Source organism: Bos javanicus, chromosome 12 (genome assembly GCF_032452875.1).
Source record: "Bos javanicus breed banteng chromosome 12, ARS-OSU_banteng_1.0, whole genome shotgun sequence".
In the NCBI taxonomy this organism is placed as follows: Eukaryota; Metazoa; Chordata; class Mammalia; order Artiodactyla; family Bovidae; genus Bos; species Bos javanicus.
This window is the reverse complement of record NC_083879.1, coordinates 73,978,528-74,005,275: the sequence shown is the minus strand read 5'-3', so window position 1 is coordinate 74,005,275 and position 26,748 is coordinate 73,978,528. Positions and strand designations below refer to the sequence as shown.

Genomic DNA, 26,748 nt, shown 5'->3' with positions numbered 1-26,748 from the left:
CTAGCAACCCCATGGACTGCAGCCTACCAGGCTCCTCTGTCCATGGGATTTTCTAGGCAAAAGTACTAGGTATCCTTCAGTAACTAACTGATGACACAGGACAACAATAGCAGTATATAAACCAAAAGAGATATAAAACAACATGAATGGAATTAACAAAAACATAAACTATAATTTATACACATCATCTGGAACATTTATGAATATCAACCATATAGCAAACCATAAACAAGTCCACACATGTTTCAAGTGACAGATATCACACATATCACATTCTCTGACTGTAATGATGAAATCAAGTGAGAAACCAAAAACAAAGACAATTAGGTTAAAATAGCATGATTTTTAAAAAATATATAAATAGCTCATGGGTCAAATAATGATCCATAATGGAAATTGGAAAATATTATATATCAAAGCCTGGGAAGTTCAACTAACTCATTACTTAGAAAGAAATGTATAACCTTAAAGGTATGAAGAGAAGATCTGAATGTGTGCATACGTGCTAAGTCTCTTCAGTCATATTCAACTCTTTTGCAACCCCAGGGACTATAACCCTCCAGACTCCTCTGTCCATGGGGTTCTCCAGATAAGAATACTGGAGAGGGTTGCCATGCCTTCCTCCAGGGGATCTTCTCAACCCAGGGATCAAACCGGTGTCGCTTATGGCTCCTACATTGGCAGGCAGGTTCTTTTCCACTAGTGTCACCTGGGAAAACTGAAGGGCTGAATACTATTGGGCTAAGCATCCAATCTTAGAATGCAGAAGCTTACCAGAAAAAAATCCCAAGAAACTGAAAAGTTGGGTCAGATTCTGTGGTGCTGATTCTACTCTATGCTGATTCTAATGATGCTACTCTATTCTACTCCAGCTATTAAGAGTCTGTGTGCTTTTCAGGAAGGAACAGGTACTGTATCATACTGTATCAGTTAGGAATCTTTCTGTTGTAGATGATAAAAAAAAAAAAGTTTAAAGTGGATTAAACAAAAAAGGAACTCAGTGGCTGTGAAAAGAAAAAGTTAACAGATTTACTTCAGAACTGAAGCCTGCTAGCTTATCCTGAAGCCCACCCTTCTCCATATTGGTTTTATTCTAAAGTTCCTCTTGGTGGCTGGACAGTTGTCAGGAGCTGCAGACTAGCATTATCCTTGGATTTACCCATCCCCATGAAAGCCACATTGCATCTTCATACCATCTCTGAATCAATTTCTCTGCATAGGACACTGTAAAATGTTCTATTTGTACAGGCCTCAAATCATGTCCACCTCAAATATATGACATATGTGCAGAAGAATCTGGTTTCTCAAAGGAAACCTAGTTTACTTTTACAAGATGAAAAGGAAAGGAAGTGAAGTCGCTCAGTCGTGTCCAACTCTTTGCAACCCCATGGACCGTAACCTACCAGGCTCCTCTGTCCATGGGATTTTCCAGGCAAGAGCACTAGAGTGGGTTGCCATTGCCTTCTGCAGGTTTACAAGCTGAGGGATGAATAATTCCCAGCCGAAACACTGAACAATCATTTCAACCTGTTCTCCTCCGATGATTCCTGGGACAAGCCTGGTAGTAGAGTCAGAGAAGGGGTGGACCCAAGGCCACTCAAGTCTGGCTGACCCCATCTCCAACTGGCCCTCTTCAGTTATGACTTTGCAAAGTGTTCCCCCAGCCAAGTGCCATGGTTTAAATTCCATATGCTTTGATCGCTTTATATATATATATATATACATGCTTCTGCTCCACAGTTCCAAAAGGTCTGAGCAGTGAAATGAGAGGACAGAAAAGAAAGAGCCCACAGGACATAACATTGCTGAGGTACTTCATTAAGCCTCAGAAATCTGTCTTCCTCGATGACACCCTGACAATGGGGTGGAGTTCCACCGAGCACTTGCCTGGTCATGGAGATATTTGGATTCCTCTTGTGAATATGGTACCTAATGTGGTGGCATTTTACAGTTTGTCAAACAAGAAAATATGATAAAATTCACTCTTAGGGTAGTTTTTGTTCATTTGTCTTCTTGGTTTCATTAGAGTTATCTGGACCCAAGGTAATAATATTTTTGAATCTGATTCCATGATTTTGAGAGGAGCTTCTTTGTTTTTTTTTTTTTTATTTTGGTGGGCATGGTCAGAAGGATCCATTCAACACAGCAACATAATATTTGCCGGGAACTGTCTAGCTTACAAAAAAATAGAAATATTTTTATAATTAAACTATAGTTCGATGAATATCCAGGGTAACTCTGTAAGGGATAAAAGACAGAAAGAACTCAAAACAGTGTTCATGCAATGTTGAAGGATGTGGAGAGTATCCTTGCTAATTGTATGGATAATACAGGAATCTCCCATTTCATCATTGGCTGGTAGAATTGACTCACTTTCTCCAGTCCATCTATTTTTTGAATCTTTCCAACTTTCAACCTGTGCCCCAAAAGTTGAGATATCCCCTCAGCCTGCTGCAAACCTCTAACTTTTAAGCAAAGGACAGATTCATTGACGATGGAAGCATCAAAACACAGGGGTAAATAAAATTTTGTTTCAGTGATATTTAAATTGTTCTAATGTCACTCAGGAAGACTGCTTTCTCTCTTTGGTTAGATGTACATGTATATATGCACATGTGTACATGTTTGTATGGGCTTCTCTGGTGCTTCTTCACAGTGGCTTCACAGTGGTAAAGAATCCACCCGCAATGCAGGAAATGCAAGTTCAATTCCTGGGTCGGGAAGATCCCCTGCAGAAGGAAACGGCAACCCACTCCAGTATTCTTGCCTGGGAAATTCCACGGGCAGAGGAGCCTGGTGAGCTAAAGTCCATGAGGGTTGCAAAGAGTCAAACACTACTTAGCAACAAACAACAACAGCAACACATGTTTGTGTATATGTACATGCTGGTGTTTATATCCAAATGTTTAAAGAAAGATAATCAGCCGGACAAACTGCAAAGAACAACTTCTAAGACAAAGACCTTCTAAGTACTATTTACTATATATATTTTTTTTTTGATAGGAAGGAACTTATAAACAAAGAAATTTATTTCTTACAATTCTAGAGGGTGGAAATTCAAGGTCAGAGGGCCAGCATAAGCAGTTCTGGTAAAAGCCCTCTTTCAGGTTACAGACTGATGACTTCTCTCTATGTCCTTAGATGGTAGAAGGGGTATATTTTTAAATAAGATTTGAAGAACAGATTTTAAAGTACAGATTTTAATAGCTAAAAGGAAAAAAATTAAATATATAAGATTCACCACCCAGGAATAATCACTACAGATCTTTTGAGGATATCTCCCTTGTCTTTATGTGTTTAGATATGTACTTATGTGAAGTATATTTAATTATATACTGTATATCTACTGTACATAAGTTTTGTAACATACTTTCCCACTTAATATTTTTAGTTATTGATTTTCTCTACCAATATTCCTCTCATTTAAAGTCTCTTCTTATGGTTAAAAGTAAGGACATTAATGTGTTCTTAAACTTTAAAACATAGAATGTAGTGTTGAACAGGAACATATGTTCTTAATTTTTTATCAAAACTTAATTCAAATGACAGCAAAGAGAGAACATGTGACAACTAACAAAATCTGGAATGTTCACCAAAACAACGACTCTGTTAATTCAGTCATTTTTTAATCTTGGTTAAGTCACAGACTTCTTTAAGAATCTAATAAAAGTTTTGATTCTCTTTGCAGAAAAATGGACAGGAGTGCAACATTTGCAAATTATTTCTATTAATATTAAATCCATCTGTAGAGCCCCAGTGGACTACAGAACTTGGTTGCAGTACCCTAATATTTGTGAAACTTTTGCTGCTAAAGAAACTAACCTTACTCAGAAGAGGAATTCAATTAAATATATCTAATAAACAAATTAGCACCAACCTCTTAAAATATTATATTTACATTCTTGTCACAGTAAAAATGAAGTTTCCTGTCATTTTGATCATCACTGATGTTGACTATCATCTTTCAATTAAACGGTACCTATCGAGCACCATCTATGTGCCATGATCAGCATGGAACCAAGCAGATGCTAAACTAAATGCCCCCTCCCTCAAAAATGTCTGACTAAGTGGGAAAAATAAATAATAGAAACCAGAAAGTTATAAATGCTAATTTAAGAGTATAATGCCATCCAAGTGCCTAATTGAGAACAATGTAAGAATAAAATTTGAGGAAAATAAATACTTGCAAACTGTGCTAATTACATATTTGATCAGAAAATTCACATAGAAAATATTTTAAATTGGTGTTTTTCCACAGTGGATGACTGTGTAAATATTTTTTACAAATATAGGAGAAACATGCCAAATATAATTTTTCTTTCTTTCCCTCTAGACAAAGTTTAATTTTCCTAATCTTCCCAGGAAATTCTTAAATTCCTATCAGTAAAACTCTCTTCCGTCAACACGTGTATGCAATTTCCCCATTGTAACAGGCTATAACGTGCATGCCACGAGACAGCAAATTATCATGGACAGAATCTTTGCTCCCCAGAATGACATGCATATTTATGAAGCTGTGAACTTGAACAGAAAAAGATAATCTTAACCAAACATGGCTGTTGAGAAGGGTTCTTGTTGGATGCCACAATGAAGAGCGTACAGGAAGAAAAGAGACAGAATGGAATGGAAATGGAAACAAGAATTAAAATGGCACATCAGAAATTACTTCCACCCCTAATTTCTCAGAGTTAATAACACAGTTAATAACATAAGCCCTGTTGATGCAATACCTACAAATTAATTATAGGAAAAAGGAAATAATGTTTATTCTTTTAATGACCTTTATATCTAATTTTTAGACTGACTACAACTCAGAGGGTTGGTTTTTATTATTATTGTTATTGTGGTGCTTATATTTTCTGTTTTCCTAATGCTTCACATCTACACCATTGTCTTGTTCCCAGCAATAAATATTTTCTATCTCATTATGATTATTTGACTAAGAAGAACTGAAATGAATCTCAATTACGCTTCTAAGTAGGATAATGAATACCAAATTCAAAGATCATCACAAATGCTTTCAAGAAAGCTGTACATAAGGAATCCATTGTGTTCCTTTTAATGTAATGTCTAATGCTGTCAGTTAAGTAAAATGCAAATCATCTAAAAAACCATCCTCTAAGTATAAGAATGACTATTTTCTTAAAGCGTGAAAAACACCCACAAAGTGCAATACTAACATTTTAATAAATGCCTTCTCTCATCTTACTGATCACCACATTAGAGCAGGAGTTAAATGTCATCACTGCTCCATAGTAATGCCCTCGACTCTTCATCTTATCTCTCTCTTTAAAATAAATTACTTCATCTCTCAACAACTGATGGAAGTGATGTAAATCCAAAAAGCAGCAATTATGCAAAAACTAAAGTCAAAACCATTTTCTACCCTCCCCTCCACCCAACAGCTTGTAAGCATAATTAATCAAATCAAGTTTCCCTCTCATTCTGGAGAGCTGTAATTTCAAAAAGCAAATCACAGCATTCTTGCAGCAGCACATACAAAGTGTATTAAGAAAAAAATGTATATGAAGTAGGAGTTGGTTCTCCGTGATAAATTTTATTTTATTAAATCTCACTCTGTATCATGAATTCATATTCATATTATATATACTGCCCATCGAAGGAGCTATCTTATTATTAGGAATTTTAAATAATTCAGTATACAATAAATTACAATATTTCCTATGCCACAATCCATCAAGCAAAGGAACATAATTAATGGACACCTCATCCTCAGGAATAATCTCAAGCATATCTAATGAATTATATTAATAAGCACACCTTGGCAGTTCATTTTTTAGAGTCCTCACATGCATGTAGAAAATAAAATGTAGCAATTTTTAAAAACTATCCATAGTGTTCCAAGTCCAGAATTAGAATATTATCAACTTCTAGTGAGATAAGATTCTTTGCAATTTTTCCAGGAAGCTACATTTAATAATTATTCCTATTATTTGCAGAAATGTATGGGTATAACTCCCACCGTTTTGAAGATTCACTATGTCTACATGTCTAAATAACTGCCCACGATGATGAATGCAAGAAAAACACCAAAATAGGAATTTGCTACCCAAGATAGGACATTAGAGAAGGCACATTCTTTCACTGAAACATATCTTAAAATCCCTCATCTTTCTTATAGCTTCCCTAGACTAATTGAATGTAGAAGACTAACAGAAATTTCATGGCTTACTACCACCCTTTCATATATAATTATTCCCCTGGGAATTATAATGCTATTAAGTTATCTATTTGATGTACACATTTTTAAAATTTTAACATTGGTTGAGCGGTCTGCATCTTCCTTGTATTTACTCAAATCAATGTTGTCCATCGACTCAGCACCCAACCCAGGACCCGCTCCAGATAAGGCACTTTCAAAGGCTGCTTGGTATCAAAGATGACAAAAAATTATGTGTTAGAATCAAGATTTCTTATCGTCTAGAAGCCAGTTTTATAAGGAAGGAGGTGCATTTTTCTTTTAAAAGTTAAAAGATTATTTAATGGGGTTAAACACTTCCAGATGGAAGTCCTGGAACAAAGAAAGGGAGCGATCAACTTGCACACTGAAGCAAGAAGGGCATATGTGCAGAGCAAGCCCCCAGTCTTCCTTATTTATTTAATTTGTTTAAATTTATTTATTTTAATTGGAGGCTAATTATTTTACAATATTATAGTGATTAGTCTTTCTGATCAGAGAAACTGACTCAGTCAACAGGGCTCCTGTGCTCCTCCTGAGAAAGAAAAACGACTAAGGAGGACTTTCATTCTAAGAGGGACTATATTTAACTCATCTTCATATAGATGATTTGAAGCAAAAATAATGTAGGCTCATTTTAACTAAGGGGATCAGTAAACCAACAATTCACATGAAGGCAAGTAACCAGTCTTGACTTATTTGCATGTCCAAGATATATTTTGTATATTCTTATGGAATACATATAGATTATAGTATAAATCACTGATAATTATTTTTATGTATAAAAATTGCTAAACATATTAAACTATTAATGATTTACATGGGACTTGGTATTAGTTGCTAAAAGTAGATATCATTTTATATAAATATGATAATGCGAAGAATGTACGTAAAATTTTCATGCATACTGAAAATTTTATATGCAATATATATATTTACACAGTAGAATCTGTACAGATTCTAAAGGATAAATTGTATAATTTATATAAATACTGAACTGTCTAAAATTTGACAAGAATAAACACTAATACAAGTTAGGAAATTCCATAAATGATGCATTTTATATGTTCTTTGTGGTTCAAGAAAAATTTACTATCAAAGTATCTTGTCTATCAAGGAATATAAAAATTAAAGCATTTATGAAGTACTTTAAAACTAAATATTTACTTAGGAGATAAATATGAATAATTTAGAAATATTTATACATATATCAAGCAAATATGAATGATATTTGAGAACTAAGTTTATCATTGTCAATAGTGTTCCTATAAATTTATTTCTTGCAAATAAAAATGTCATTAGGTTTTCTTGCCATAATAAGACCCAGGTCCACAATTCCCACAATCGAGATGTAGGAATGGATGTCAGAAGAATTATTAGAAGCCCCTGTTCTCTCCTAAGGATGGAAACATGCAATACTCAAAGCAGGAAATTATTATGAAGACACCCAGTAGTGACACTCACATGGCTGAGCTTTGACGCCTTCCAGCGTATACACTGTAAACATGTTATTTTCTCTGCTCTTCTCCAGGCCATCAGTGAGTTCACAGTGCCCTCCAAAGACATCTCCAGCTCCAAAATAACCAACTCTTCACTCTCCCAGCACCATCATTCCCAGTAACTAAGGCAGCTCTCCAATAGACGGTCACCTGATCTGACGTTGTCACTAATGTATAACAAATAAATTTACGATCCTTAGGTCTAATGACATCTAAACTTCTCTGACTCCTCAGTATGAGTCAAGTTGGATCTTGACCTTTCCTGGCCTTGTGAATTTAACAGTCCTAAAATTATTAAAACAACATATAGATCTTTATAGAATTTTTACATATCAATATTTATCTGAAATAATAATATTACAGGAAAAGGAGTACATCAAGGCTGTATATTGTCACCCTGCTTATTTAACTTATATGCAGAGTACATCATGAGAAACACTGGGCCAGAAGAAGCACAAGCTGGAATCAAGATGGCCGGGAGAAATATCAATAACCTCAGATATGCAGATGACACCACCCTTATGGCAGAAAGTGAAGAGGAACTCAAAAGCCTCTTGATGAAAGTGAAAGTGGAGAGTGAAAAAGTTGGCTTAAAGCTCAACATTTAGAAAACGAAGATCATGGCATCCGGTCCCATCACTTCATGGGAAATAGATGGGAAGACAGTGGAAACAGTGTCAGACTATTTTGGGGGGCTCCAAAATCACTGTAGGTGATGACTGCAGCCATGAAATTAAAAGACACTTACTCCTTGGAAGGAAAGTTATGACCAACCTAGATAACATATTAAAAAGCAGAGACATTACTTTGCCAACAAAGGTCTGTCTAGTCAAGGCTATGGTTTTTCCTGTGGTCATGTATGGATGTGAGAGTTGGACTGTGAAGAAGGCTGAGCGCCGAAGAATTGATGCTTTTGAACTGTGGTGTTGGAGAAGACTGTTGAGAGTCCCTTGGACTGCAAGGAGATCCAATCAGTCCATTCTGAAGGAGATCAGCCCTGGGATTTCTTTGGAAGGACTGATGCTAAAGCTGAAACTCCAGTACTTTGGCCACCTCATGTGAAGAGTTGACTCATTGGAAAAAACTCTGATGCCGGGAGAGATTGGGGGCAGGAGGAGAAGGGGACGACAGAGGATGAGATGGCTGGATGGTATCACTGACTCGATGGACATGAGTCTGAATGAACTCCAGGAGTTGGTGACAGACAGAGAGGCCTGGCATGCTGCGATTCACGGGCTCGCAAAGAGTAGGACACGACTGAGCGACTGAACTGAACTGAACTGAAACTGTATTTTAACCGAATTAGATTTTTCCAAATGATGGAAATCTCTAATTCAACATTGTAGAAAAGGGGTTAGAAAGCTTTCTGTAAAGGGTCAGAAAATGAATATTTTAGGCTTTGTGGGTCATGTGTGTGTGTGTGTATGTTTGTGTGCTCGGTTGTGCCCAACTCTTTTGCAACCCAGTGGACTGTAGCCAGCCAGGCTCATCTTCCCATGGGATTTTCCAGGAAAGAATACTGGAGTGGGGTGCCATTTCCTTCTCCAGGGGATCTTCCCAATCCAGGGATCAAACCCAGGTCTCCTGCACTGCAGGCAGATTCTTAACCATCTCAGCCACCAGTGGGTCATATCTCTATCAGAACAACTCAGTTGGAATGTAACAGGGAAATAGTCATATGTAATATGTAAATACATGGGCATGGTCATGTTCCAATAAAACTTTATTTACAAAATCAAGTAGCAAGTCTGAGGTAATAGTTTTCCAATACCTATTCTAAAACAAAATTATAGGACCGTAGAACCTGAGAACAAGAACTAGCACTATAGGAGAAGGAAATGGCAACCCACTAGCACCTAGTATTCTTGCCTGGCAAATTCCATGGACAGAAGAGCCTGGCAAGCTACAGTCCATGGGGGTCACATGACTTCAGCATGCACACCTGAGGGGGGTGGTGGGAGATGGGTTGGTAGCAAGAAACAGGTAGAATTTTTTTAAAAAAGACTTAGAATTATAAATCATCTACCTTAGCAACTTCTTTGTAGTCAAAATTGCTATATAACAGGTATTGTCCTTTGTAAAACACATAAACAACATTTTTAAAAAATTTCTAAATCAAAGGAATAAAGAGGAAAGCAAAAGTTACCTCTACTCTCATGACACTGAGGTAGCTATTGTTAACATTTTGGTGTTTATTCTTCTAGTCATTATGTATAAATCTCACATATATATAAATAAATTTCATATTTTTCATATTCTATATGTAATGTCTTACAAAGCAATTATCATACTACACATGCAATTTTGTGAACCATTTATCTATTTAACAACTTCACATAAGCATTTACTCATGTCCTTAAATAATTTTCAAGAGTATAATTTGAAAAGGCTACGTCATTTTCTCATCAGCTGCATATGCTATAAGCTATTTAATCAGTCCCACAATACTAGACATTTCTTTCCAGTTGCTACGCTAGTATAAATAACTAGACAATGGATCTTGTGCATAAATCTCAGCATGACAATCTGATAACTTCCCTATGGCAAATTCCTAGAAAGGGAGTTCAGAATCAAAGAGCACGAAAACTTTTTTCTTTCTTTTAAATTCTGAGACTTCTGATACATATTGCCAAATTGCCTCCCCTGAGCGGATTTACCAGTTTACACTCCATCATCAGTATACTGCACTACCTCCTGCCGGGCAGTCTAGTGATGTTCTTTCTATTGGCCCCTTGGATGACCTTAAAAGGCTATCACTAGTCCAACATGCATTTCTCTTATTAATGAAAAGACTCAGCATTTTTTGAAAAATGATTTTCTTACTCTGTGAATTTCAGCACTCATTTGAAAGACAAGAAGATGCTGAGGTTCAGAGAGGTTATGTGTTGTCTCATGGTCACAAAGTTAGAGAACACTTTTCACGGTCTCTGCTCCTCCCACATTACCCATCTGTAACCTGCGCATGTGCATCAGTCTAATCAGGCTCAAAAGTTACTTTTGGTTCATTTTATTACTGAGAGAGTTTAAGTGCAACACAATCAATCAACTTTCTGTTTCCTTTGCTCTTTCCTCTTGCCAAAGTATTTCACATCAAGGTCTTGCTGCACCTTGATGTGAAAAGGCAAATTATATAGTGTGTTGCTTAATATTTTGTTTTGTTTATTGTATATTGCTGAAGGATTAAAATCTAACATTGTGAATGACAAAGATACTATATATTTCCAAAGCTAAGTGAGTTGTTCTTAGATATGATCATATATCTTGGTTTGGCCAGGAACTACCTCAATTAACACCTCTTATCCAGAATAACAATTAACAGGATCTTCTCTCTCACTTTCAAAAATTTCTCCTTTGGAAAAAGATGGTAATCATAGGTGTACTTGGGAACCACTGCATAGTAACAGAAGTGTCTCCTTCTTTAAGAACACCAGGCTTAAAGGAATTCTATCTAATGGTGTTTCTGGTATTTTTCAATATCTATGCAAAGTGCAGTCCAGTCATCTTTCTAAAAAAAAAAATATTTCTCCTGAAGTCATTATAGCTTTATTACTATTAAAAACCCTTAAAAGTAAATTAAATGATGCATTATCATTAAATAGTTTTTAGTTTTACCACCTACTAGAGCAAATATGACAATTTTGTGAACATATTGAGGTGTGTATGTATATATGTATACAAGCTATAACACCATAAAGCGACTTGTGAAAAAGGCCACTTGTTAAAAAGACTGCATTTATCTTCTCTAAGCTTTTCTTTCATGAAAGAAAAACTAATCTGTTCCACTGATTTAGGAAATCTGGAAATTTTATCTTTGTAGGTAAGACTTCTTCATATCACAATTTACAACATTTTATTTGTCTGGTCTCCAATCTCCACCACCATCTTCCTTCAAAATATCAATGTCACAGTGATTTTTTTCTTCAGTGCAAACCTAAGTATACGTGAATCAATCACTTCTCCAAGTTCTTTCTCTGCAAAATCCCCCAAAATATCTTACATATTTATTCAGCTTCTGCCACGTACAAGTCATTGTGCTATATGCTAAGGAATGCAGCAATGAACACCACACCATTCTGCCTTTATGCAGTTTTACATCCAAAGTTTACATTATGTCGCCATATTCTCATAGTTGCTTTACTTGGCTATCTTAGCCAATAGATTGCAAATTACATGTAAGTAGAGACTGTCTTATTTGTCCAAGATCTGAATTAAGGCTTGGAATTTAGTAGGATTTTAACCTATCATGAGAAATAGCCCAAAGAAGCATGACATCTTGGATTTCTAATTTTTCTAGGGTAACAGATTCAGAAACAATCAGTAAAACTGGAGAGTTCAATCAATTAAGTGTACTGAAATTTTGAGCTTACTTTAAAAATTAAATATTTCAAACTAAATTTTTCTCTACCACTATTGAACTTGCAGGTTGTAAAGATATATTGTTTTCCCCTCATGTCCAATAGATATTGCTAAACTTTATTTTTTGCCTGCAATATGAAATTACCTCTACTTAATTTCAAGTATTTGATAGGACTGAAAGCTACCCCAACAAAGTTTAGGTACTGAGCCTCACTTGTGCTGAGCTGTTAGTTCCTGCCCTTAAAATAGGAAGAAGACAAAAAGGTCAATCCCTGTAACCTCATTCTTTGTGATGGATCACTTACTATCTATAAAGTTGAAATGGAGTTCAGTAATAAAAAATTTTTTGCAATCGCCATAGAACAATTTGGATGCTGCTTTATCTTGATTTAGGTAGCGGACAATCAGAGATGGCTTTGGATTCAAAGAATGTGCAAAAAAGGGCAAAGCACCCAACCTGAGAGAATCCCCTGTGAAATGAACAAATACAAACCCATGCATTCACTCTCAGAACTAGTGTTCTTTGCCAATGAACCTAATGAGAAATTGAAGTGAAGTGAAGAAGTCGCTCAGTTGTGTCCGACTCTTGGCGACCCCATGGACTGTACCCTACCCTGCTCCTCCATCCATGGGATTTTCCAGGCAAGAGTACTGGAGTAAATGAGAAAACTTACCTCTTAATACTCATCTTAATACCAAGCTTTCTAATTACCTATAACTATATTTTGAATGTCTTCCCCATTTCTCTATTTCTTTCCTTCCACCTGCTCCATGCGTTTTGTCTGTGTACATGCAAAACCACAGTCATACAAGTGCAAACATATCTCTATTTACCTCATGATTAATTCTGACACCTTAGCATTTAAGCACATCAAAGAATTCATGACATAACCATGGTTAAAACAAGATATCTCCCTATGTTTAAATCCAACAAACTTGAGCATTTCAGTAATCTAAACACACCATATCCAATCAGCTAAAGCCAGAAATTAATCATCTTCCCATCCTAACTCAGAGTTCATCAATGGAGCAGCCAAAATAGCAGGTTTATCCAAGAAATTTTCATTTAAAACAGGTATAGTTTTGTAAATAAAACTTAATAAAATGTTTGGTCTTGGAAATAAGTGATACAATTCATTTATTCACTAAAAACATGTTTTTGAGCATGAACTGAATACCAGATTATGTAGTGGGCATTATGGGAACCAGAAAAGCTGAATCAGTAATAAATTGTTATCAAGGAGTTCCCCCTCCAGTAGGCAAGATTATGAATACCAGTGGACATGATGCTAAAGTGCTTTAGGAACGCAGATAGGTGAGAGCATTGCACACTAGGGGAATTAGAAATGCCTTCATCTGGACATAGCTTTTGTCTGGATGCTTAAAAATCATTACAGATGAGGGAAGAGAACATGACATTTAGAAGGAAGAGCATCAGACAAGGCAAGAGAGTAAGCAAAGCAAGGCACAAAGAATTAATTCCATCTGCATGGACCGCCGTGAGGACTAACACTTGCAGAGTAGGTTTGAACCAAATCATGGCACACCTTGAATGCCCAGCAAAGACCTTCATTCACTTTAATCTACACTCTATGGGGGAACCACTGAAGTGAGGCTTCACTGTTTGGCCTTAGTTCAGTTATTTTGATAAAAGAAGAGATATTTCTTCCTCTGAGAAGAGTGAAAGGAAAAGAAAACAGGCAAAATGTATGAAAATGTAGAAAAGAAGTCAAGAAAACCAGCTCAATTTGTACAATAAAATAAAATACTCATTGCAAAGAACAAATAGATACAGATGAGGTTGAGAACCTATGCAAAATGGGAGAAGTTTATAAAGACTATGGATTTATTAGAAATAGAATAGGAGGGAAGGTTTAAAAAAAAAGTTTGTTGGAAATGTAGATGGAAAGTAAATGAGAGCCAGGCTGTTACAGGCCACTGGACAAGTGCTAAGGATTCTGACTGATTCAGCAAGCCAGGAATACAGAGCATGATCAAATGTGCGTTTTAGGAAGACAATCCTAGGAGCATCATTGGGAATCCACATGAGAGGGGATAAATCAGAGATAACAAACCACTTTATAGGCTAATACAACAAACTAGGTGAGTGAATGTGAAAGTCGCTCAGTCGTGTCCGACTCTGTGACTCCATCGACTATACAGTCCACGGAATTCTCCAGGCCAGAATACTGGACTGGGTAGCCTTTCCCTTCTCCAGGGGATCTTCCAGGGATCAAACCCAGGTCTCCCACATTGCAGGCAAAGTTCTTACCAGCTGAGCCACAAGGGAAGCCCAGGTGAGAGACAAGGCTATTCAATTAATTGTGTTAAAAAAACAAATCATAATCAATTCAGAATATGGAGAAGGGTAGATCTAGCACAAGAAGTGAAAGCGTTCCTTGTAAAACATTTTAATGAAACTGCATAAGCTGAAAAGGTATTTCATATTATGAAAAATATGCAAGTTGGAAAACTGGAAAATATTTGAACCCATTCACTCAAAGTAGATTATAAAAAGGGATTTCAGGATAAAGTGATCATGATCTCACCAATTTCAGTCATTTTAATAGCTATGTAAATAGAAAAGTATTAATTAAATAACATACCAAAAACAAAACAAAACAAACAAAAAAGCCTGGAAAATGTATTTTTCTAAACACTGAGAGTTTTATACCAGCTTTTATCCTTATAGTTCTGTAGTTCACAGAGATAAGTAGATCACCATAACCTCAGGAGTCTCTTGTTGAGGACTGTCCAAATATCTAAAAATGATAGCTGTTCCAAGGATTCATTCTTAAATCTCTTAGTATTAACTTTCATCCAAGGATTGAAATAATAAGCTAAAAGAAATGGGAGCTAATCATTCCTCTTGGGAAAATTTGATACTTTTGATTTTACTACTATAAATTTATAGGAATCACAAACCCATTGAAGAAGTCTTTTTAAGGATACAGTGCATAAACGGAAATTCTGTAAGCATATGGGTCTGTCGGGTGTTTAATGGTCAGCACAACGCCATTCGGTAGAATTTTCTACAATGATGGAAATGTTCTATATTTATATTACCAATACAATAGCCATTTGCCATAGGTACTTACTGAGTACTTGAAATGCGACCAATGTAACTAAGAAACTGAATTCTGAATTTTATTAAATTTTTACTTAAATTTAAAGAACTACTTTTGGCCAATCGGTCCTGTATAGAAGGCTCAGAGCTAGAGTAGAGTATGGATACACACTTGGAAACCCAATCCCAATAATTTGATAATAGCAAAAAATTCTATTAACATGTCTCTCAGGTGAACAGAGGAGCCTGGCGAGCTACAGTCCAAAGGATGGCAAAGAATTGGACACGACTAAGCACGCAGGCACGGCAATGAAGCAAAGTAGGTCCTTCATCAGCACCTCGTTTATGGGAAATCAGGGTCCCTCTTATTCCTGTGAAAGTCACTCAGTCGTGTCCGACTCTTTGCAACCCCATGGACTGTATAGTCCATGGAATTCTCCAGGCCAGAATACTAGAGAGGACAGACTTTCCCTTCTCCAGGGGATCTTCCCAACCAAGGGATTGAACCCAGGTCTCCCACATTGCAGGTGGATTCTTTCCCAGCTTGATCCACAAGGGAAGCCCCTTATTCGTGTAACTACAGTTATTCTTTCATGACAATCATCGAATCAAACCATGACGTTTCCCATTTCAAACTCAACTCAGCATCAAACATCAGACATCCTTGTTAGTGTACGCTAATGCTTTCTATTTTCCACTTACTCGGCACCAAAACTGTCCATAGAACACAAAGTATAAACACAAAGTTCAATAAAGCCTGGCAGCCTTTTAATAAGACACATGGGAACATCCTAATCGAGATTTCGGTAGGCAGATACTTCATAAAAGGTTAATCAAAGGACTGGGCAATGTGGGAACATCTGTATCAGGCTCAGCACTATTTTTTTAAAATGAGAATTCAACATCTGCAGTGGGTCAGGATCACTCCTTGGGGACAACCCTGGGCCTTAAAATGGACAGATTTGCAACTGCATCAACTGTTGTTATGTTAACGTGGCTTCTCTTCAGCAATTACTTCTAAATCACACTGACACCTGGGAGAAAAGCAAAGGAAAACGCTACTTTCTTGAGCATTTTTCTTTGTGTAAACAATAAATAAATTTGGTGAGCGTTTAACCTATTAAACACTTAAGATATATTATCACTGTTAAAAGGAAAATATTTGAGATATTGTCATCAAATGAATAAGGTCTAAGTGGAAGTATTTTCATTCTATTACATGTAACCTGTTTAAAAGGTACAAAGCACCCGGCTGTGACCATCTGGTGAGGCAGCTGGAGACTAAAACCTATCCATTGATCATCCTCCTGTGATTGTTACCACAGCCCTAGTTTAACCACATACTAGTTGTTTATTTTTAAATTGATTCTAAAAATCCAATTGCTTTGTTTCTTCCTAGGACTCCTTTAAAATAAGTTTCATTCTATTCATCCAACTAAAAAGAAAATTCTAAAGAATATAGAATTAGAGCAATGCTATTAAAAACCAGGCAGGGTTTCTATCACTTACCTACATTCTTACGTGGTATTTATATAAATTCACATTCCTCATTCAGAAAAAAATAAAACCTCAGTTTCATTATCAACATCCATATTTTCACAACCTAAAACAAACAGTACATTTTTCAACAATCTCAAGAGTAATATTACCCTAAAATGGTCACAGAATAAATCAACCTCATTTAGGCCATTTTATATGAGTCTAAGCTTATAATTGCAGTCTTTTTTTTTTTTTTCCACAAACTCTAATTTGAATACTATTGCTACCAATTTCTTCACCCACCTATTTTATTCTATTTAGGTTCATTCCACTGGGGCAAGAAAACAGTCATTCTTTTTTTCTTCCAACTTAAAATATTGCTTGTGAACCAAAAAATGTAGTCACTTCAGCCACATTGAATTATTACTTTATATAACAAATTAGGAATATAAATGCACAAACATATTGCCTGAAATATCAACAGAAGGGGCTCAAAAGACATAGGAACTATTCTGGAACTAACTTAAATGCTATGTCAGTAACAAAAAATGATCATAATACCAGCTCTCTAAATAACCATTCGCATTAGAACAATGTAAGTATATAAGTAATTCCCTGGATCGAATTTGCACTGTGTAGAATCTTGCCTACAGAAAAGCAGCATAAAATGCCAAAACAGCATTCCCAAATCCATCCAACTGTGAAAACCCAAGAAATGTAATGTCTCTTCCCTAGACATTACTAGTCCCATTACTGGCTCCCTAAGTCACAATAGGTCTTCTGTCTGGAACTATAATTTAAAGATACTGCCCCACTTAGCCACCTCAAGACTCCTGAAAATGTCAAGAGAAGTGCATGGACAAGCAATACCCTCTATCGCCCTTTTCCCTCAATCTGCGGAATCTGTAGTGGAGATGCTGTGAGTATCACTTTCCTGTGAACACTTTCCATCTCAGCTTCCTCCTTTCTGCTTCATGGAATCGGCAGTTTCTGGACAGCTTCCAGTTTATTTTTATTACCAATATTCTCCAGAGGTGATATCAAAATTAACCCTTAACTGCTTAAGAGCCAGTTGTGACCTAAATATCTGAGAATCATGTTGCCATAATATTGTTAAAGGTAAAACATTCAATATTCATTAAGTATGACAGGAATGACAAAATAGTGACCCTGGAAATAGGTACACATGTTGAGTGGGGAGTGAATATGTATATGTGTATGTGTGTTAGTGGCTGATATGAGCTTATATCCATTTTATGTGTTTATGTATCTGTGCAGACATATGAAAAGTTTTCATAAAAGTCATCTAGGGATCAGTTCACCTGAGATCACTATATGAAAATATGATGCGCTCTCTCTACCTGAAAGGGTCCCTGAAAAGGTAAGTCAGATACGCCAAACTGTTAAGTGCTAAAACCCACAATGACCTTTGTTCTGAGCTTCAAAAATAATGCATAAAACTATAGACAAGCTCTAAAAGCACCGGTACTGGAGTAGAAGACCATCAGTAGCCCTTTACAAACTTGTTATTAGAGTTGCTGTTGTTTTCTGAAAATATGTCAAATAATTGTTAGATAAAATTCCCCAAACATAGTAAATTGTGAAGCTCCTAATTAAATATGATTAATTTATAACTTTACAAGTTGTTCTTGCTCCATTTCAAGTTGCTATTGTTTCACAAATACCTGCATTGCCTCTCATTATTAATATAATCTTGACTAGAGGGAATAGTTTCATACCTCCTTCATAGCTCTACATTCTTTCAGTTCTAGAGAGAAACTGCAGGATTCATTATTACTGAAGGTCATCATCCATTAGCTGCAAAATAAATCTGTGACTTGAAAATTAGGACATGATAATACAGCATATAAAAACCACAACCTGTGTTTCGCATAAATTATTTTGTCTAAGAAACATTTTAAGTAATTTGGAATTTTTGTTTTAAAATTTGAAATCATTTGAAATGGAACAAAACTGAAAACTTGTTTTCTGTTGTCATTAATAATTAGGAAGAAGATTAAAGTTATTCTAATAATCTTGCTATTTACTCACCAAGATGAATTCTGCATTAGAATGAATTCACCTTGGAGTGAGACTTTTTCTTCCTCCCAGTGCCTATATGGTACCACAGTAAATATTCGGCAACCTCAGTAAATATTCGTCACTCCATTGACTATTTAGTTGAAATACTGTATACATGGCTTCCCTGGTGGCCCAGAGGTTAAAGCGTCTGCCTGCAATGTGGGAGACCTGGGTTTGATCCCTGGGTTGGGAAGACCCCCTGGAGAAGGAAATGGCAACCCACTCCCGTATTCTTGCCTGGAGAATCCCATGGACAGAGGAGCTTGGTGGGCTATAGTCCATGGGTTGCAAAGAGTTGGACATGACCGAGCGACTTCACTTTCACTTTCACTGTATACATAGTTTTGTATTGTTAGCATAAATATAACTGAAATTAAGAATTTCAAATACATCCATTTCTTTCCATAGATCAAAAAATGACCTGAATAATGAATAGTGGTTTGGCTTTAATTAAGCATTTTTCATTTAAATGGCCTTTCTAAATAACATTTGAAGAGACATAGCCCTCCCCCACTCAATCCATGATGAATCATTGGAAGAAAACCAAAATCACTTTACCAAAACTTAGTTTGCTAAAATAAAGTGATCAGACTACCTCTGTCTTTTAGGTAGAATGATCCTAAACTGACTTGCGTAGAATAGCATTCTCAAATAAGTGGTGCTATATAATAAAAGTGTACCATGATATGAGAATTATAACATATATCAAAACCCCTCTCAGTTCAGTCTCAGAAGTAAAAATTTTCTAAACATACATAATCTCAGAAAAATCTGTATGCAGGTCAGGGAGCAACAGTTAGAATGGGACATGGAACAACAAACTGGTTCTAAATCAGGAAAGGAGTACATCAAGGCTGTATATTGTCACCCTGCTTATTTAACTTATATGCAGAGTACATCATGAGAAATGCTGGACTGTATGAAACACAAGCTGGAATCAAGATTGCAGGGAGAAACATCAATAACCTCAGATATGCAAATGACACCACCCTTATGGCAGAAAGCAAAGAAGAACTAAAGAGCCTCTTGATGAAAGTTAAAGAGGAGAGTGAAAAAGTTGGCTTAAAGCTGAACATTCAGAAAACTAAGATCATGGCATCTGGTCCCATCACTTCATGGCAAATATATGGGGAGATAGTGGAAACAGTGACAGACTTTATCTTTTTGGGCTCCAAAATCACTGCAGATGGTGACTGCAGCTATGAAATTAAAAGACGCTTGCTCCTTGGAAGAAAAGTTATGACCAACATAGACAGCATATTAAAAAGCAGAGACATTACTTTGCCAACAAAGGTCCATCTAGTCAAGGCTATGGTTTTTCCAGTGGTCATGTATAGATGTGAGAATTGGACTATAAAGAAAGCAGAGCACTGAAAAACTGATGCTTTTGAACTGTGGTGTTGGAGAAGACTCTTTTTTTTTTTTTTAATTTTATTGATTTTGCCAAATATCAAAATGAATCCACCACAGGTATACATGTGTTCCCCATCCTGAACTCTCCTCCCTCCTCCCTCCCCATACCATCCCTCTGGGTCGTCCCAGTGCACCAGCCCCAAGCATCCAGCATCGTGCATTGAACCTGGACTGGCATCTCGGGGATGAGGGAGAGGGAGAGGGTGGGAAGATTTGGGAGATTGGCATTGAAACATGTGAAATGTCATGTATGAAACGAGATGGAGAAGACTCTTGAGAGTCCCTTGGACAGCAAGGAGATCCAACCAGTCCATCCTAAAGGAAATCAGTCCTGAATATTCATTAGAAGGACTGACGCTGAAGCTGAAACTCCAATATTTTGGCCACCTGATGCGAAGAAATGACTCATTTGAAAAGACCCTGATGCCGGGAAAGATTGAAGGTGGGAGGAGAAGGGGATGACAGAGGATGAGATGGTTGGATGGCATCAACAACCAAATGGACATGAGTTTGAGTAAATTCCGGGAGTTGGTGATGGACAGAGAGGCCTGGCGTGCCGCAGTCCATGTGGTCACAAAGAGCTGGACATGACTGAGTGACTGAACTGAACTGAACTTTCAGCCTACTGTAATTTTCCACAGAATACCAGTTTGACAAGTGAGACAAAGTGTACGTACTCAGTAGTCCACCATAGGAACAAGAATGTGTTTTTTTGCAAAAACCTCCCCCCTAAAACAAACATACAAACAATCGCTGGCATCTTCCTAGATACTGAATCTGATCATTATTTCATATGAATTTCATTGGACTGGAATCCTACCTAGATGAGCTTTCCATCCAAAAACATCAATCCTGTTTTTGTTTTTGGTTTTGCCAGCAACATTTCTCTTTCCAGTGCTAAGTCTTCAACAGAAAACTCAGACATAGCACAAAACTATACTTCCATCACTCTTCATATCATGAGATCAAGAAAGTTTTTCTCTTCAGAGAATTTATTTTTTTAATAAATATATTTGTTATTCACTTGTCAGTATCATCAATATTTTTATTAAAAACAAAAGTGTATTATCAAACTACTTCCCAATCAGACACTTTATCTTCCCAAGAAAATTTTCCCCACCTTTTCCCAATGCATAAATTTTCCTTGTTTCATATCCAGAAGATAATTTGTTGCTGTTGTTTGGTCACTAAATCAAGTCCAACTCTTTGCAACTTCATGGACTGTAGCACGCCAGGGTTCTCTGTCTCCACTATCTCCCAGAGTTTGCTGAAATTCATGTCGATTGAGTTGGTGATGCTGTCTAACCATCTCATCCTCTGCCACCCTCATCTCCTTTTGCCTTCCATCTTTCCCAGTACCAGGGTCTTTTCCAATAAATCGGCTATTCACATCAGGTAGCCAAAGTATTGAAGCTTCGGCTTCATCAACGGTCCTTCCAATGAATACTCAGGATTGATTTCCATTAAGATTGACTGATTTGATCTCCCTGCAGTCCAAAGGTAAGGTAAGAGTACAAAGTAATAGCTCCTATCATATCACAACACATGGATCACACGAGGGATGCTGAGAAGTCAATAGCTCCTATCATGTCACAAAACATGGATCACACGAGGGATGCTGAGAAGTCAGGGGTGATCATTTAAGCTCCTCACAAAATCGACCCCGTCAGAATCACCATGCCAGACTTCTTTGATTATTAATATAATTATTGTTCACTTGTCATACACATTGGAAATAACATCTCAAGCTATGGTCTGTCTATTGCCTTTCTAGCATCTGCAGTACTCAAACTTGTCATCTTTATGTAGCCTAACACTCTTCAGGAGCTTCTAGATTTCTTGCCTTGGTTAGAAAGGTCTTTACAACCTATATATTACTACATGAACTATGAATTTTGTTCTAGAATTTTATTTTTAAATTTAAATATTTTACTCAGCTTAATTTATATATGAAGTAGTGTAGCCATTTATTGTGATTTCCAGTTATGTGAGCACAATTTATTAAATAAATCATACTTTTCACAATGAAATAAAATTCAGCTTTATCACATATTAAGTTTCCCCATCAATTCCCACCCCACATATTTCTTATTAAGGTTATTTTGTAGTATATTTTGGTATCTGATAAGAAAAACAGATCTTCATTATTCCTTTTCACATTCTAATTTTTCTCAGATATTCATTTTTTGTAATCTTAAATTTTGAAATTAAATTCCGAAAATAACTTGAGATTTTAAATGAAATTGCATCAGGCTTATATATTATAATCAAGATATTAGTTCTTCTATTTATTTTTATCTTTTTTTATATACTTCACTGAAAGTGAAGTCACTCAATCGTGTCCGACTCTTTGCAACCCCGTAGACTGTAGCCCACCAGGCTCCTCCATCCATGGATTCTCCAGGCAAGAATACTGGAGTGGGTTACCACTTCCTTCTCCAGGGGATCTTCCCAACCCAGGGATCAAACCCAGGTCTCCCACATTGCAGGCAGACGCTTTAACCTCTGAGCCACCAGGGAAGCCTAAAATATTTCTTTGAGACCGTTTTTTTTTTTTGGGAGGGGGGCAAGAATACTGGAGTGGGTTGCCATTGCCTTCTCCAGGAGATCTTCCCGACCCAGGAATTGAACCCGGGTCTCCTGCACTGTAAGCAGACGCTTTACAGTCTGAGCCACCACCTTATAATTTTATTCATACAAATTTTGTGACTTTCTGGTTAAAAAAAAATACTTTTACCGGGGTCCAGCCCTGATGGATCCAGGGAATTCGAAGGGGAGATGGCTTTACATAGGCTGCAGGCGTCCTCCCATTCTCCCAAAGGAGAGGAGACACTAAGGCCTCCCCGGTCAGATTTTAGAAGCCCAGGCATAATTAGTAGGCTTGGCAAGCCTCCACGCTCCAGATGGGAATTCAGCCAGAAGGTGAGAGAAAGAACGACATGGGGAGACCAAGCTTCGGTGAGCAAGGCCAGCACTTTATTTTCCAAAGTAGTTTTTATACCTTAAGTTGTGCATAGAGGATAATGGGGGAAGGGGTAGAGTCATGCAAGGTCAGCAATTGAAGCCAGGCTTTCTTCCTGCAAACTTATTGTATGCAAAAGTTTAGGTGATTTACATCGTCTTCTGGCCAGGAGGCCTATTAACATTTTATGACCCTTTCTTCAGAAAACTTATTTTTCTCTAAAGGTGATTATTCTAAAGTCAGGCGCCACCCTCCAAAAGCATTAGATAAAGTTGCATTCCTATAGGGCAAAGGTGTGGTAGGCTATAACAAGAAAAAAATTAACTCAAGGGTCCAAGGTTACAAACATTAAAGCTAACTTACATTCCTATACACCAATTATATTAATCAATACACTCCCAGGGACACAGTAGGTAAGGGATATGGAAACTTAGCAGCAAACATTGGCCCCAAAAGTGAAAAACCCTTCATCAATACAATTTCTAATCAATCTTTTAACTGCTCAAAGGAATCTGTATTTAGACAGTTTAGAACGTCTCATGCCTCTCATGGTTGGGAAGCTCTGAACAATCACATGTGGCCAGAAGAACTGTTCAGGCAGGCTAGAGAACTCCCAAAGGAGTTTGTGAACTAAAACACTCTTGTCATGCCCAGGAACTTTATTAACTGGAGTTATAAGTTAACTCTTTTTCAGAGAGAGGTGGTAGGGGACAGCCCCCATAAAGTCAGACGTGTAGGTGAGAGCACAAAGCAGTAAAGTAGGCAGACTCTGGTTTTGGGGGTAGATGCTCGAGAATTTCCAGGGGGACTCCTTAGGCTCAATCCTGCCTTTGCGTATGCCAAGCCTCCTTCCTCATGACCTTTGCCACGGGCAGAGTTCCTCACGCTGGCTCCTGGCATACTTTACATTTTTTGTCATTCCTGTGACCGAGATACTTTCACTATTTCCACTTTTTTTCCACCAGGGAAGTCCTTTAATAACTTCTGTTTTTTTTTTTAACTATTTCCATTTTTAAGTGGCTATTAGTAGTATAAAAGTTTTTAATTAATTTTCTTAAAACTAGACTCTTTATAAAGTTCCCTTATCAATTCTAGTCATGTTTACTAGAATATGTTAGGGATTCTAGGCTAAGAAAAAATATCTTCAGCAAAAAGACTTCTTTTTCTTTGTAGCTATTATTTTATTTTCCTGACATCTTGCATTTACCTCAACCTACAAAGCAACATTAAATGATAGCAGCAATAGAAGATATTTTTCTCTCTGTCCTGATTCCAGCACATGTGGATTTAGTGTTTTACTATTTAGGATGATGTTTGCTATTGGGCTTAGTAAATAATCTTTATCATACTGTAGTATTTTTGCTTTATTCCTATTTTGCTTAATTTTTTATGAGGAATGACTGCTAAATTTGTCAAAAACTTTTTCACAGCATGTATGCATTTTTCTCCTTTAGCTTATTAATGCAGTAAATTATATTAATAGTTAGTTTTCTAGATATTGAGCCATCCTTATATTCTTCAAATTAACCATAGTTGGTCATAGTGTATATTTTTAAAAATACATTATACTGCATTGCTGATTTCTAGCTGGTAACGTTTTGAGTAATCTAGTCCACAAGTATAATATATTTTCTTAAATAATCACAGGGGTAAACTATATGGAAGTTATTTAAATCCAGGAGTTTTCCATAACTTTTTAAGAGGCAAAATAAAGTGTAAACCCTACAGGAATAAATTCAAACATGTATACTTATAAAAAGGTTAAAATCAACAACAAGAACACAATTTTCAAATTGAGTTAAGAGAAGAATGATGTGAGAGGTTCTCAAAGTGAAAGCAAAACTGTTAGTTGTTCAATCCTGTCCAACTTTATGCAACCCCAAGAACTGTAGCCCAGCAGTCTCCCCTGTCCATGGGATTCTCAGGGCAAGAACACTGGATTGAGTAGCCGTTGCCTTCTGCAGGAGATAGTCCCAACCCAGGGATCAAACCTGGGTCTCCTACATCGCAGGCAGATTCTTTACCATCTGAGCCACCTGGAAAGCCCCTCAAACTTAGGCGTGGCTGAAAATCACTGGAAGGATGTGCTAAAATACAGATTGGCAGGTCCCACTCCCCAGAGTTTCTTATTCTGTAAATCTAGGGTGACACCTAAGAATCTGCATCTCTAATAAGCTCCTAAGTGATATTGATGCTGCTGGTCCGAGGACTACATTTTGAGAACCCAGTGAAAAATAGCAAACACTAACATTTATTTAATGTTTACCAAGTGCTAGGCAATGGCAACCCACTCCAGTACTCTTGCCAGGAAAATCCCATGGACGGAGGAGCCTGGTAGGCTGCTGTCCATGGGGTTGCTAAGAGTCAGACATGACTGAGCGACTTCGCTTTCACTTTTTACTTTCATGCATTAGAGAAGGAAATGGCAACCCACTCCAGTGTTCTTGCCTGGAGAATCCCAGGGACGGGGGAGCTTGGTGGGCTGCCGTCTATGGGGTCACAGAGAGTCGGACACGACTGAAGCGACTTAGCAGCAGCAGCAGGCTCTGTTTTCATCCTTTGTGTACACCAGGTTGTTTATTTGATTCACGTAATGATGAGGAATGCTGGTTATCAGATGTTAGGTTGATGCTTCAAAGTTTAAAGCCTCGAGTTCTAAGAGGTTAGCTGCTAAGAAGGCAGACAAACACCACACCTAATACCTGTTTACTGCTGCCATTTTATGTCAATAGCTAACATACAAAATTAATGGAAAAAGAATTAAGAAGAGAAGGAATATTCATCCCTGTATGAACTGAGGATAAAAAGTATTGTAATGACTTTCAGCCACTGACTTTTAAATTCTGTGTAAAGGAAAATAAAATAAATCATCAATGTTACTTTAAATTTGACGTTAGGTATTATTCCATTTTGAATATTCACTAAATTACTTTTCACACATAGCTCGATATTAAGTAATGACTTAATATCGAGCTATATGTGGATAAAGTTCTTTAATGATCTTAAAATATCTCTAAGGAGATAATGCTCCTTAAGGATCTTAAAATAGCCAAAAATTCAAATATTTCATGGTATTATATAAAAATCTCCTGTATATTTTTATGGTCGAAACTACTTGAAATGAAATAACTTGGATTTATTTCTTAGATATTAAACATTTGGAAGTACACCTTAATAAAAGAGATTCATTTAGGTTTTTAATTAGGAATTGGACAGGGACTTGTAGGATGTTATATAGAAGCATATCTGATTTACTTTTATGAGAAAACATTGGGGATTAGGGAATATGACTGTTGGAGTCCATTTCGACGATGCTGTGCTTTGGCAACAAAGACCTCTTTGTGGTCTGAGGTCCTCCAGAGAAGAGCTTAGCCCAGTGGTGCTGCCACGGGGGCTAGGGAATTTGATTTCTCTCCCAGATCTCTTTCCCTGCTTTGCACAGCTCAGCCTGGCACCTCTTCCCCATGACACAGGCACGCACACAATCCATCTCTCCTCAGGCATAGTTAAGGCATGTGCTTGTACCATCCTGAAAGCAGCAGTATTAGGCAAAAGTTTACATAGTGAAAGTGAAAGTTGCTCAGTCATCCGACTCTTTGTGACCCCAAGGCCTATACAGTCCATGGAATTCTCCAGGCCAGAATACTGGAGTGGGTAGCCTTTTCCTTCTCCAGAGGATCTTCCCAACCCA

The 26,748-nt window shown here is 37.0% G+C and overlaps 1 protein-coding gene across 1 annotated transcript in view; it reads right to left on the bottom strand.

Moving 5' to 3' along the window:
• The window catches only part of HS6ST3 (heparan sulfate 6-O-sulfotransferase 3), a 719,841-nt gene that overhangs the window by 481,054 nt on the left and 212,039 nt on the right, over positions 1–26,748 (bottom strand). The window lies entirely within an intron of this gene.